Genomic DNA, 16,295 nt, shown 5'->3' with positions numbered 1-16,295 from the left:
GAGCATTTCCTGCGCTGCTCTTCAGAAACTGTGTTTTTATTTCTGGCTACATTAGAGAGTACCTCAGTTTTAGGCTAATGAAAAACACTCACAGGACAGAATTACCCTGTAAGTATATGAGAAGGTTAAAAAAAAACTTAAATCAAATTTAAATTTTACATGTCGTTAAATTGAAATAATAAAGAATGTGTCTCCTAATCAATGCAACAGGAAAAAATAATAATCCCGTTTTGTTTGCAGGGGAAAGTTGTCCTTATCCCAGATATCATCTTTGTGACACTTTATATGAGACAGGGTGCAACAGATTCAAGAAACACCTACCTCTGAATTTTGTGGAAGTTATTAATAGCATGGGTTCCAAACTTTTTTTTTTTTTTTTTTTTTTTTTTTTTTTTTTTTTAAATAAAGCAAAAAATACTCCAGTTATGAGAACTGGGTTACTTCTAAGGCATTATCATTTCTTGTTGAAGCCTGCAAGCTGTTTTGTCTTAAATACAGTTAAAGAGCCTCTACAAATATGAGAATATCTATATAACACAACGTGGTGTAGAGAGGGCTACACCACTTGATTTCTCAGTTGCAATATATCTACCTCAGTGCAGCACCTTGTTGGGAGCAGTTGTCCTGTTATATTTGCATAGCCCAGGTTTTCCTACACTGCTGACTATGTTATATACTTACACCTACAAGCATGCAGCCCTGAAGATCAACAACAATATTCAGCTAGATGTAATACTACATTGCACCACAGGAGGTGAGGTTGCTGTGGGGAAGCACCTAAGACAGAACAGGAAAACTCAGCAGAACTCAGCTTCCAAATAACAGTGCATCATAGGAGTGCAGTAGTTTAACATCAAAACAACCCTAAAGTGTTTACTTTGCATTTCCATAGAAATAAACTTAACTGACAAGCCAACTAGCAGAACTCATGTCTTGTAAACAGCTTCTTTTGAGCAAACACATTATTCTTCCATTGATAATGTTAGGCATTGTTAGGCATAATGTTAGGCATTGGAATGAGCTGCCCAGGGAAGTGGTTGATTCACCATCCCTAGAGGTCTTTAAAAGACATTTAGATGTAGAGCTTAGGGATATGGTTCAGTGGAGAACTTGTTAGTGTTAGGTCAGAGGCTGGACTCGGGGATCTTGGAGGTATCTTCCAACCTAGATGATTCTGTGAGTCTGTGAAATACCACGATAACCACTTTCAGACACCAGTGATAAAAGAAAAGGCTTCAGAGTTACCTACTCAAGCCATCTCTTATTTTGACTGTTGCAATAATGAAGTGCTCAAAAGCAATATTTGGTGGTTATGGTTTATACTCAACAAAAAGATCTTTAAATTAACCAGATACTTCTAAGTACAGAGTATGTATATTTCCTCATCTTAACTAGATTGTTACATCCATAGGTTCCATAGCAGCTAGTGATAATGTTACTCATGTAGTATTCGAGCCCTCAAATCTGTGTTACTTTCTATCAAATAGGCCTGTGACAAGTCATCTCATTTCATAACAAGTCTACACAAGTTCAGTCAGTGGCACAACTGTGGATGAAAATGAACACATTTCAAAACCGATTACAATAAAACAAAAGAAAAAAATCTAGAGAATAATCAGAATTAGATACTGACAAGAGGAAACCACAGGATCACTACCAGAATTCTCGTCATTATTACATAGTTCATTTTCCTTTAAATTGCTATGTGGTTAAAATTGCTTGTCGATACGTTTAATTGTAGAGAATTCCCTCATGCAAACAGGTTGAGAAAAACGTGGTGCCAGCTACATGCATTGACCTCCTTACTACAAAACTTCTCCCCCAGAAAATCCAACTCTTTGCAAAAAGCCAATGCAATCAAAAACCGACATCTGTGCTTCTCACACATAGCCCTAGCATAATTAGAAGAATTTAGTTGAAAATTATTTATTATAGCTGAGCAATAAATAATAAAAGCTGTTCTCCATCCAGTTCATTTTATATGGATGATGAACATGGAATAACCGAGACTATGTCACTGAACTGTTCTTTTTGTACATTCTGAGAACAAAGTGGAAATATTTCCCATCCCCACATTATGACTGGGAGCAAGGATGAAAGACAAGAGGAAATCCCTGTGAAACTTAAGCCATTTACAACACCTTGTAGAACAAGATTATCAGTACTCTTGTTAATGTTCTAGAAGTATATACTGAAGGTATTGCAAGCTACTTATACTTTACTTTCTTTTTTGTTTTGTTTTGTTTTGTTTCCAACTCCAAAGCTTTATTTGTGCTTTACTTCTGGAATTCAACCTCAGAGTTTCTTGGGGGAAAAAAAAAAAATGCATCTCCCTTTTAGGTCTTGGGTTTCTGTCCCAACTGGGAGACCCAACAGATGTAGAATTTTACTTTTTAATGCATTCTCTAATGACTCATTTTTAAAGTGACTGAAACACTATCTCTAATTATAGCTGCAATATGTTCCTCAGTGAATTTCACATCCTGTCTAAGCATCACATTATGTTCTTCCAATAATTATAGCCTTTCTTCCATCCTTTTTGCCTTTATTTCAAGCCAGTCAAAACTCAAATTCAGTCTTTAACTTCATTACATAAAGCTTCTCCCTCATAGTATATGTTCCTTGGCTGTTTAAAAGTAGTTGCTTTTTAAGACCACCTTACAAACATTTCAGCATACCAATTCTTTCCCTTGTGGCTACACAATGCACTCTAGTCTGAGCTTTCAAAACCAAAGTTTAAACTTGATACTAAAAGCTGTGCTCACGATGAATCTAATTTACATACATAATAGTGGAAAGGTACATTTTAAAAAAATTACAAATAGGTAGAAACATCTATTATAGTCCTTTGGTGTAAATATTTTTTTTACTTCATTGGGGATTTCATCAAGACACAGATTGCTGGCAGCAATTAAAGATGTTCTAATAAATAAGTTGTTACTAATAGCAGATAACTATTCATACAGTGCATTCATTCACAAACACACTCAGACATGCCTGTTACTCTGATGGAGCAAAAGTTGGGGTGCCAATCCCAGCTATTTATTCAGAAGTGGCACAACATGTGAATTCATCAATGCTAGTTTAGAAAGTCCCTCAAGTGGAGTACAGGGCCAGGCGCTAAACTCTTCTCTCTGGTGAGAGCGACATGACCCTAGGGAATGGCATGGAGCTGAGACAGGGGTTGAGCTGAGACCTGAGGTTCAGGTTGGGTGTTAGGAAAAGGTTCTTCACCAAGAGGGTGGTTGGGCACTGGGACGGGCTTCCCAGGACAGTGGTCATGATATTTAGCCTGACAGAGTTCAAGAAACTTTTGGATACCACTCTCAGACATACGGTCTGGTTTTTGGACAGTCCTCTGAGTCAGTAGTTTTTCATTTTAGTTCAGAAGTTTTCAGGGCATACACAGATATGTTGTTGCACTTCTGAATTCAGTTACACACATTTTAACGCAGCTGCTTCAGGTCAAGAGCAATACTGTTGTGAGTAGATTTTAGACCAGGCTCAAACTAATTCAGCCAAAAAGAAGTGCACCCCTTTCCTTCCGCATATGTGCGTGTATGCATATATATAAAAAATAAAGACAAGCTAGTCTCAGATACATCTACTTGTCCCTGTCTTGGATGACTGAGCTGCTGATCTTCCAGTTCCTTGGTAGCTATTTATCCAGGATGTTACAAATGACTGTGTCCTTATGATAGCATGTCAGATGCTAGTTTCTGGAAGGATGTCATGCTGATTTAGTGTAACATCATGCATTCTCTTGCTAGGCATCCTTTAATAAGGGCTAGTTAAAAGGTGTCCAATAAATGTGATAATTACTTCAAGTTGTAAAGTCACAATGAAAAATAAGATTGGAATCAATTAAGCGAGCTAACAGTTTAAATGGACTTATCCAGTTTATCAGGAGAAACTTTACTGTGCTCATAAAGATGGCATAGAAGTGTAACAGCCAGACTGAAAGTGCCAGAAGGAAAATATTTCCATTGACAAAAGCAGCCTGCAGCTACCAGGTCTTGCGACAGCTGCCATCCCCCATTAGCAGCAGTGAGGGCCGTGAAAGGGAGAAGAGAGATTTTGGAAAGAGGAGCTAGTATAGTAAAATAAAGCTTTAATTGCAGAACTGAGGGCACTTGGAACATACACCAGAATTCATCACAAGTCCCCAAACTGCAGTCATCAAATATGCCCTGTGGAGAATCTGTTCTAGCACAGCCACACTTACTTTAAGTCTCAGGTCTCTATCTCCAATGCAGTGATGCTCTATACCAAGGGGATGCAATTCAGATTAGCTCAGAAAACTCTTCCCACGAATCTTTCCCCCATGAATCTATTTATATATATATTTAAATTTATTTTACTTTTTCTATTTTAAATTAAGGATAAAGGCTAGCTTTCTGAATGACAGGGATTCCAGGGTTTGTATCTCAGTCCTACACTTCAGCAATTTTGGCTTGGAATTTGTACTAGGGAAATACTCAGTTCTGAAGTAAATACTTAGTATTTAAAATAAGTTCTGAAATGCCTCTTCAGAAGAGACCAGAAGTATTCTAATACATTTATTACAGTTAGAATTTAAAGAAAATTGTTTCCAGTTACAGGCATGATTTAAATGCTTGCACACATTTGTGCATAGCCAGTTCAGCTTTTGTGCATTTCTCTAAGGACATATTTATATGTAGTATATCACTATATTGATAACAATTCTAGAATTCTTCAGCACCACTTTGATGACAGGAGTCAACCTGTTAGTACATCAGCAGTTCTATTCCCAACCAATATAAAATGCTAAAAAAAAAAAGTCACAAGACTTTGCTGCCAGCCTGACTGGCGTTTAATACTGCTACTCCATCAGATTTGGAGAGAGATCTATAGTGAATGTGTTTAGTATTATTGAAGGAGACTGAATGGCTTGGTTAATGGTAGTAGATACTAAGCCTATGTTGTCATAGCACATGTTAGTAAAAACGATCAGGAAGTGATCACCAGCATCAGTGAGAAATGTTTTTGACAAATGCACATAACAAGCCATAATTCTTTTAATTTCCAGCTTAGCAAAGTCAATAAGATTTTAACAAAGAGTTGCCATACTTTCAAACCTTTGCAGTCCATAATGTTAGAAGGGCAAGCAGAAAACCTGCAACAGATAGAGAGAGGGCTATCCTTTATTAGTGGATCTTTTCACTCCAAAGTAGACGGCAGTATCTATAGTGCCATTTCCTGCAGAACCCTCAACTAGCATAGTGTACATGACAAACAGATTAGTGTTTTATGCATATATATATATATATATATATATTTACAGAGAATATGTATATATCAAACGAAGAGACCTACTTTATCTTGCTAAGCATGTACATAATGAGAGCTACAGTACCAACAATTTAAAACAGGGCTTTTAAAAAAATAATCATTTACCCATTCAGTCAGTCAGTTACGTTTCTTCATTGCTCTGATTTTGTTTCATTTTCTTAAGAAAAGCAAGGTTCATTCACATTCAGGCACAGTAATAATGTGTTGTTCACTAGAACAGTGATTTGCATCAGATAAATACCTTGAGTAAGAAATGTAGAAGCCAAATTGCAATGATCTTTGAATGACTAAATTATTCATCTCCACAGGATGAAGAGAACAGTGACACAGAGGAAACAACTTCCAATAAGTCAGGAGAAAGAAGTAGCATTACAAAAATGAAGAGGTGTGATTGCAATATCTTACAAATACTCTAAAGGAATAACAGACCCAAGTTTTAAAACTGTTTAAACACACTCCTTTTCAGTACAGTAATAAAAACATCAGAATTAGAGTAATAATACTATTGAATTAATTCCATCTGGATTACATATTCCTAAACTGGCCATTCCTTGCTTTGACTTCAGCCCCAACCCACCATTTCTGGAAGAGACATCTGTGGCAATCCAATCAGGCAGAATTACATGGAGAAGAAAAAGATTTAGGGCAGGCCATAGTACATAAAAAGAAGTACATCTTATGTCTTGTCACATATATCATGTACCAGTCTTAGGCAGTAGATAGGATCCTATTGTGAGAAGTATTCCCTACCAAATCATAACCCACAAATTCCTACTATCTCATACATCCTCTATTATTCTTTATATCTGCTTGACTAGTTCTGACATGCTTGAACTGTTAAGTGCTTTTATTATCCATGGATTTTGGTGGAATTAAAGCAACTGTTAAAAGCCCAGAATTTTTTAAGATCTCATGGCCATAAAGATTCCACCTGGAATGAAAAACAGCCTTGGATGCTACTGGATACTTAAAGATAACAGTAAGTAAAGATATAAGAAGAGCCAGAAGATTGAAATACAGCTATGAGGTACTAAGAAGGAGAAGTAAGAAGAAGCAAACCAGACAGAAAATATAAACAGGTTTTTATTAGTAATAATCTTTAAGATTCTTCCTAAGACTTGTGAGAAAACCTACAACTGCATTTGACATCTAATTTCCCTTGCAGGGATCTTGTTGCCTTTACAAGTGTGTGTATGCGTGTGCACACACGCATGAAGATGTGGGCATGTGCAGGCACACATGCCTGTGTGAACTACCAGAGGATGCATTAGAAGACAGTATAGGTACTGTAGAGGTAAATACAATGCAACTTACAAAATAAGAAAATGAACAGAACCTGACTTTCTGACATGTTGACAAGGAACATTTTAATCTGAAACAATCTAATTAGAGGGCAAGATGATTATGATAGACCACATATCCAAGAAAAATATAACTTGGCCTTCTAAATACACTCACTGGCCCTTGAATGTTACTTAAGAAAAGAAAAGCTTCTTTTCATGTACACACCCTATGCACTGAGTACCGTCAACTTCTAGGGTATTAAAAAACAAAAACAAACAAAAAACCCACCAACTTTTTCAAAGACTAATTGATTTGAACGTTAAAAAGTCTTCTTGTATGGGACAAAATCAAAGAAAAAGGATGGAAGACAAAAACATGTCAAAATGATGCAACAGCAGGATCAGAAGGGAAATTGCAGTTCTTAAGTCTCTTCATACCAGTCAATTTGACAGAATTGCAGAAGACACACTGATGTTATTGAGTGATGATTGTGCCATTAAACAAAGACTGGAAAACACTGAGAATGAATCAGAGGGAGCTCAGAGTGAGATGGCAATATTAAGAGAGGAAAACGAGACACTTAAAACAAGAGCAGAAGATAAACAGGGCAGAAAATGGAATAACTTATCAAAATGATTATTCAATAATGGCAATTATACTTTCAGTGAGATGAGACCATGCCACTAAATTAGGATCATAGCAACAGTTAATAAATTCCAAACTGTGTGCTGCCCAAGTAGCTATTTGGTACATTTCTCAGCAATAGCAATTAGAGTTCCTGCAGCTTACAGCATAATTAAAAAAAAAAGAAAAAAAAAAGAAAAAAAAAAGACAGAGGTCCCAAGCTTGTACATGACCAGGTACAAGCTTGGTACATAAACTTTAAGTTTCAGCAGGTAGAACCCACACAGCCTAGGTGCCACGAGGCTAGACCGTCAGCTGACTTTAGAGAAATACAGTACCATGCAAGTTAGTGAAAGTACAATTGTCACCCTAGGGAACTGCAGGCCAAGTGGGGAAAGAGCTCAAACCTAAAGAGAGCCATGGGCTGTGTCCCCACTCGGCTACCAACATGCTGGAAAAACAGCTATGCCAGTGTGTGTAGAAGGGAAGAGTACTGCCTCTACAGTCCACCTGTAAACCCGACCCTGTTGCCAACTACTGGTTTGAGACAGACTTCTTAAAACACTGAGACACTTTAGCATATAGCCAAACTAGACTGTTTTAACATATACTGTTTCATTCTTTTAAGGAAGAGAGTTCCCAGAGTAATGGCTTTTGCCATTTTATTTATTAAGAGGTACAGAGTTTATTTCATTTGATTCAGTTTATTTCCACTCCTGCTAACCAGAAAACCATGCTTAGGTTGTATCTGATCAGATAGTGTTCATAAGTTTCAGTAGAAAAAGAAAAAAGAGGGTCAAGATACAACACACCCAGAATCATGAGGTCTCTAAACCAACAGGAACTCAATGAACTAAATGAAATGTGCATGATCTTAGTAGAGGTCAGTGTGTCAGCTTTCAAATCTGAAAGCCAGAAACAACGGCTAGTTTAATAAAACACTTATGATAAAATATGCTTATTATAACAAATGTAAACAGAAATTCTGACAGTTTTTCACATGGAAAAATGTTAATTTTTGAAAAAGAAACACCAAAAATGACAACCCTTCATATGCAAACATGTTGATTTATAGGAGAGAGATACAATCCCAAACTGATCTACAACAGAGGACATTTCACTGAAACTGGAGATGTATATACTGTTTGTGAAAGCAAACTATCTCATGGCTATCATAACTGCCTTCATAACTAGACACCACCCACCAGAAATCACACCCTGCACACCTTCCAACCAACCAGGCAAGCTCTCAGAATATTTCTAGTTGTTACTGCTCGCTCTCCTGCAGATTGTTATTAGCTAGTCAGTCCTGGTCTTGTTTCCTTTTCCTGCCCAACCCCACTTAAAAGTGAAAGACCACTGTGGTTGATTTATGTTGATCAGGAACTAGAAAATACACTTTTTACAGAAAACTGGACATGCATTTTCATACAGCATTTCTGGCAGAAAGCTATAGAATTAACATATACAATAATAAAATAATATATAAAGATATACATTTTTTTTCCAGAAAGTTTTTTATGATAAGGAGTTGAACTTCAGATGGATGTTGAACAGTAAGACCTCCATAGTTACATGTGAATTACAGGCACCTCCACCCGGTTCTGTCTCTATGACTGCAAATACAGGTCAGTTTCTACGCTGCTTGATGACTGAGTTTTCTAAATGGACCAATACTATTCTTAGATATTTGTATCAGTAGACGAGCTTGGAAAACAGGACACACTGCAGCTCATGATCCATAGCAAATGCATTGTTGTAAAGTAGCATTAATGCCCCCTTGAATGTATTAGCTCTGTAAAAAAGATTACATGCAAACAAACACAAACTCACATGCTTGTATGTATTTTTATCAGAAACACTGTATGGCACTATTCAGTAATGATCAAAGTATGTTTGCTGTTGAAGCATGAAAGTAAACAAAAAGTACAAGTACAATCTGTAATGTATGTGCTGATTGATATAAGACATCGTCTTATGTCCCTCATGCCTCTAGTTTCAAACCTCTAACATAGTCAAGAAACTATACACATTAATATGTTTAATAATAATTACTTATATGAGGACAGCTTTCTAAATAGCATTTTACTATCTTTCTCTTACATCATGTGCTTTGAAAAGCCAATGAAAACTCCTAAAATTAACAACAAACTGTTAAGGGTCAAAGAAAAATGCTTTAACAATATTGTGGAAAAATTCATCTGTACCTTCAACATATCTTAAAGGTTTTTGTTTGTTTTAAATCACAATATTATCAATGACAGAAATTATTATCTTAAAGTTTTTTTTTTTTCCCTAAAATGTGTTCAAATGTCTTTAAGTAACTTATTTTACAAGAGTGACTATCCTAAATTAATCACTTTTAGCCAGATTTGGGCATGGAGGGGAAGATTAGAACAGTCTTCCCACAGATTTCTCTTTTAGATGTTTTGAATTGTCTCTGTACCAAAAATGATAAATTACACTTACTGACCCTCACTGGTAATTTCCTCCTTTAGAAAAGACAGACTTTGCAGAAAATGGAGGTGCAACAAGCACTTTCTTGTTTGTAACTCTTGTTGCAGGAATCTTTACAGAAAGGCTAGTGCTTTAATTAGAATAAAAGCTACTTTAATTAGAATAAATATTTGTGAAACTGGAAATTGGTTCTGAAGACCTTGATTCTGTTCCTAGGTAGCAAGTTCAAACATGGGTTAGGGTAACATCACTTTGTTTAGCACTTCACACTTCACTGTGTCTTTAAAAGAAAAAGTGTGCATGTAAGGGTGCTTTCAGATGTCACACAGTACCCAGGAAATCCACACACATGCCTGAACCTTGATTACCTGAGGTTCTAACTTCACCTATAGAGTTCTTATAACCAAGAGCTAACAACATACAACATTTTCCTGTGCATGAAATCTTAGTTACCTGTCAGACACTATGGCTTGCCAAGCAAACCACTGCAGCTTGCACCTTTAGTTTCAGCAGTCTGCAGGCTTGGGACAGTGCATTAGCTGTCTTTAAAGAAAAGTAAACTACTAGATTAGGCTGAGTGATAACAACCAGCTTCCGTAAGTTTAGTTCTGCATATTGTTCAAGATAAGTTAATTTGCTTCTCTGGCATTTTCTATATCCTAACATAAATCCCCACTGTATATTCAAATGCTACAACTAGACATTTCTGATATGTAGAAGTTGGAGGTTTTTAGACTACAGATTTGTGAAGAACATAGTATTCTAGTTCACTAACAATTTTTAAATACATGGTATCTCAAGCCATAGGGGCTGGTGAGACATACCTCACTTTATCTTGTGATGGCACTGTTTAATGCAGGAAGGAGAACAGCAACACAGGAGCTGGAGATGAAATTGAAGTTTTTTTTTTGTTTGTTTTTGTTTTGTGTTTGTAAATTTGTTTGCCATTTATTAAACTCTGCAATGAACCCCTGAGAAATAGAAGTCCTATTCCCATTTACCAGATGAAGGAGGTAGAGTGTAATGGTTGCTCCTAATACCATGACACAATTACACAGATGTTCTATAGAACTCAGCCACTGTTCTTAGTGAGCAAAAGTTAAGTGGCTCAGAGAAGTCCATGTGGTATTTTGATGTTTTGAATTCTTGAAACAATAGCAGTACCAGCTAAATCAAATACACAACATATTTTTATACAGGCCCTTATTCTATTTAAATCGTTTTCTCCTCTTGTTAAAGTGACTAAACAAGGAGTGTCAGTGTACCTTATCTTCTCCATAGATGGATAACTTTCAGGGTATGTACTCTCTCCAGATAGCATAAATATTTTTCCCTGACTGCACATGAGTAGACTGAAGTAGAGCAAGTTCAGATTATCCTCAAACTCTACAAAATAAAACAAACAAAAAAACACCCCAAACCAGAAACTGTATTTCATCTCTCTGCTGTGGGATATATATTACAAGACTCAATTTGCTGAAATAACCGTTCTTTCTTACATGTGGCGTCATGTTTTGGATCTACTTCTGCAAATAATAATCACCCGGGACTTCTGTATTTTTGGGCGTAAATACTTGACCTCAGGTAATCTACAACATTGTGCAATTTTCAATCAAAACCTATGTAGCATCAGTCATGATCTCACCCTGTTCCTTTTGCTGTTAACCCACTATCTCTTTTTCCTACCTCATGATACTTTTTTAAGTGGTTGCTGCTGTGACAGTTTTGCTAGAGCACTAGTTACTTTCCATATAGGAAATCCCTAGGGCAATGTAACCTTACACTACAATTAACCTGTCTGATAGCAGATTCTGAACTTCAAACCACTCTCCAAATCCTTGCTCCTAGCTTTAACAGTTTATTTCCTTTTCATACCACGTGGCACAAGTAACTTGGCTGCTTTTTGGAAAGGGTGTTACTTGTGAAGCTGGCAGGAAAAAACATCAGAAAAAAACACAACACCAAAACAGATCAAAAAACAAAATGAACACACACACTGCCCTAAGGCTGACTGCAAATACTGCTGACCTCTTTACCTCTCTGAAGAAGTAAGAAGATACAAGAATTATAGTAAGTATAATTCTTGGAATTCTTGGAGTTCTTGGAATAGAGATATTCAAGTACATATTTTCCAGTTTTATTCTCTTGTTTAGCATCAGTCTAGAAATTGTACCCTCATTTAACTTAACATTACACCAGATAAGAACACTTCAACTATGTTAGCAATGTTATCCCAGATTAGAAAATCCTTTAACTATTATGTGGTTTAAGATGGATGAACGACAAACTATCAACACATTTGATATTTGTGCGCACAACAACATTTCCTACAGGTCCTCCACTAGACAATCAAAAGGTTTAATACAAACAGATCTTTATGGTGATGGACATTATTTAATTAACAGAAACCTACAAACAAATGGAATTAAATTTTGCTTAAAAGAAAGGACCATTAGGTTTACAGGTTAACATGGAATTGAAGGAAATAAGTGTCAAACTTGCACACCTTACAATTCTTTCAGGTGTTAAAATAGAGAGGCTATTAGAATTAGACATCTATAGGATGTGTAAAGAACAAGCACAGAACTATCTTAAAGGGCTTGCAGTGCTGCCTAGCTCTGCCTTCTTCAGTACATTCAAAGGTGAATTTCCTCAACTTGACCTCAAATGACATTAAGGGTGAGAAAATTAGTAAACATTTCACTTATTTTCATCTCTGTATTCTCCCCTTTTTTATCTCTTTCTCTTTAAAGCTGCTTCCTAGCTATTCAGAATTCGCCTCCCCGATTATAAGAAATCTCACACATGTAAAACGTGCTACCATTTTGTTTCTTCCTGGATTTGACCATGGTCTTTTCTATTTCATAAACTAATTTTAGAAACTCCCTCTCTATGACTAATTTTGCTGACTCTAATGAATGAGATGCTCCTGGAAAACAGATCCAGTATCTCCACGTTTTTTTTTTTTATTCAGGCCATGAAGCTTAACCTGCTCAACAGTTGTTTCTGAATATGTAAATAGTAGTGAACAGATGTTTTTCATAGAAACAACAGTTCAGGCAGTTAGATGTCAATTGTTTCATTTAGACTTTACACACTGTTTAAAAGTAATAATTGTGCACTCCTAATGAAAATAATACTTGGAGATTGAAGTTAACCTCCTTATTCAGAACTTCAGATGCTGTCTCACCTAATGGTAACGTCATTGCGAGTAGTGAACTTGTATACATTACATACCATATTCTGGAGACAGCAATGAAGATTGCATAATTTTGGCAGCAAATATGTGCTGAAGTGAGGGAGCTCATAAGAGATTCCTGTAAACTAATACAATATCTGGTTTTGTAGATAAATTGATACACAGGCAGTGAGACAAGGGTTCCAAGGTGCAGAAGCACACTGAAACAACAAAGCATATTCTTAGCTCACCACATGGTACCTGCATAGATCTCCATGTATCTCAGTGCTAACTAAATGGAACAGGACAAAAATCAATAGCAAGAGAAATTGCATTTTCAGGTTTCAAAGTGCTGCATGTAATGCAGAAGAAGGAAATGTTGAAAGTAAAGCAACCACCAGTGTCCTTTCCACACACACACACACACACACACACACACACACACACACACACACACAAAACAAAAAAACAAACAAAAAAAACTTACTTTTGTTTAGCATTTGCATGGGTGATTTATATTGATGTGGCTATGGCTCAAAGTACTGGACTGATCTGGTGTACTGATGAAAACTACCAACTAATAACAAGAACTAGATATATTATGATAATCTCCCTGTCTGCAAGAAACCTACTAGATAATTATGAATAATTTAGGGGGAGAAGTATTTTAACAAGTAGTAATGACTTCATAACTCAGTGCTGGAGAAGAGGCAGTGATTTTTTTAATTAGTGTTTTTCTTCACATTCCTACTAAACTCGGAGAACAACAGGGAACCTCTTGTGAAGCTATTAACATCCAAATTCTGATATATTGCATTAGTAATCATGCTTTTTTGTTATTTGAAATGAATGGAAACATCATTGACACCTTATACTGTATTTCAGATTTCTGTTTTTCTTCCTACAGCTTGCTCAGTACTTTACTGTCAGTATCAGATGAGCAGTTACAATTTGGGGGGGGTGGGGGGGGGATGTGAAAGACTATTTAGAAAGCATTTAATGGAAGAGTTTAAAATCCATCCAAAAATTTAACATAGAAATGAAAACATAGAAATTAAACAATGTGTCACACTAAGGCAGATATACCTTTTCTTTTGATATTTCAGGCCAGTAAGGCAACCTACAAAAAAGTCATAGAAGAAAGCATCCTAGCATGAATGCACAAGGATTTATAACAGTACATGACCATTCATACAACACAGTGCCATTGTCCTAATACCATCTAGCCACATGATGTAATAATTTCATGTATTCAAGATGTATTAAATACAAAATGCTGTTTAATAGCAACTCTTCAACAGATTCGTTCCAGACTTGTCTTTATGTATAGATGTGTTTCAAGGATTATGAAACAAACAAAAAAACAATCACTTGAACAAAGTTCAAAGAAGATAAGATTATTTACAAACAAACAAAACCCCAACAATGTCTCCATTTCACCGTGGAGCCCCCAGCTTTACAAAGCAATCAAATAATCTGTGTGATATAATGAAAGCAGTTCTTACTGCTTTGAGACTTAATGCTGGCTCTACTATAAAGTTTCTGTTAAAGTATATCTATGCTGCAGATGCTGTAGTATTACTTTTCCCAACCTTTTTTTTTTTCCCCCCCAAAGTAATAGGAGTATCTTCTGAGATTTTTATTCCACTGTCTACAAAACATTTCAATTGAAAGTGAGAAAGATCACTCCCACATTTTCCTCAGTAGGTTTGAGAGCACACTTACATCAACTGTGAAGGAAAACATCTCAAACATTTCTTGTTTGCAATCATATGTATGTATTATATAAAACTAGCCTAGTACCGTACAGAAAAAAGATATGTTGGAAGTCCTTTGTTCACTCTGTGGGGAGTTTCAAATACGCCTTCTTGTTTCTGTGATTTACAAATGAAATACAACCAAGTAGTCTCTAGTGGTGGATATTATTTGTCACTCAAAGTGACAAATAGGTTTGTGCTGTCATCACCCCGTGCAGTGAAAAATAGGTTCCTGAAAAAAATCTTTGAGACAACTGAAGTGCTAGAGAACACCACTGATACTTTTCTGGTCAAGAACAATCATTATGTTCACCTCTGCCAGAGGCAGCTAATATTTCACAATGATACTAATTCATAGTTGAGTTCTTACCTCAAAAGTATGGTTTAAGAATTTTAAGATACTTCTGAATTATCCTCTAATTTCTTTTCTCAGATGTTCTTTGACATCTTGCTTTGTTGCAGACAGATTGATCAAATACACATGCCCATTATAAAAACTTTTTAGGGCACCTCCCTCTCCTTTGGTTACACTACAGAAGAAAAAAAAAAAAAGCTTTGCGAACAGAAACAAAAGCAAATTGACATTTCATTTAGAATGATGAAGTGTCTGCAGAGCATCACAATACGTTCAATTAAATATTTTCCAGAAAAACTGAGATGTGGATTTTCTTGGGAAAAAGAAAAAAAAAAATGCATGAATGTATAAGCCCTACAGGGGAAAAAAGTATTTTTTTCCAATATGAACTACCAGCAGCATCTCCATGGAAAAATTTCAGACACATCACAACTCCAGGAAAAAGCATATTTTACATTGTTCTTCCACAAACGAGTATTTGATTATTTCTACTTCAGAGAAAAACTAAGCATCTTTTGCTTCCAAAGTATAAATCTACTTCAAGAAAATAAATAATACACTAGTAGACTATTTTATACCCAACTCCAATGCAACATTAAGTTTCCTGTATCTTTATTCTGTTAATAAGCAGTTAAAGACAACATTTACTTATATGATACATTCTAGTGTTATTTTCTAATAGATGAGAAGTTATTAAAAATACAAGGTTGCTTAATTATTCAAGTGAATGAAATGATGTATATCTGGTTTGCTTCAAAAGACAAAGTTGCACAGTGATACAGCTTGCTTTGAACAACCACAACAGGTTACCCTCCAGGTGTATCCAAAGAGCACACTCACAACTAGCGACAGGACTAGAGGGAATGGCCTCAAGTTGTTCCAGGGGAGGCTCAGGTTGGAAATTAGAAGACATTTATTCACAGAAAGAGTAGTCAGCCATTGGAACAGGTTGCCCAAGGAAGTGGTGGAGTCACCGTCCCTGGGGTTGTTTAAGGAAAGTGGACATGGTGCTGAGGGACATGGTTTAGTGGGTGACATTGGTAGTAGGGGAATGGTTGGACCAGATGATCTTGGAGGTCTTTTCCAACCTTAATGATTCTATGATCCTAAGTTGAACACACTCTCAAGCCTGCTTACAGCTAAGAAGTTGCACCAGCTAAACTAATAGAATAATCTACTTTTACTTGTACTTGCAAGTTAAAGTTCTGGTATTTTGCATTAATTTTATTCTGAATTACAACAGTTTGTCTGAGCACTTTGGTGTTTGCTAGGAAAGTTTGTTTCTAGGCCATATTTAAGTGTTCCCTCTGTCTGATCAATTCTGCAG

The sequence above is a fragment of the Oxyura jamaicensis genome, chromosome 1, assembly GCF_011077185.1.
Source record: "Oxyura jamaicensis isolate SHBP4307 breed ruddy duck chromosome 1, BPBGC_Ojam_1.0, whole genome shotgun sequence".
In the NCBI taxonomy this organism is placed as follows: domain Eukaryota; kingdom Metazoa; phylum Chordata; class Aves; order Anseriformes; family Anatidae; genus Oxyura; species Oxyura jamaicensis.
The sequence above is the reverse complement of the archived record's forward strand: the minus strand, read 5'-3'. Positions refer to the sequence as shown.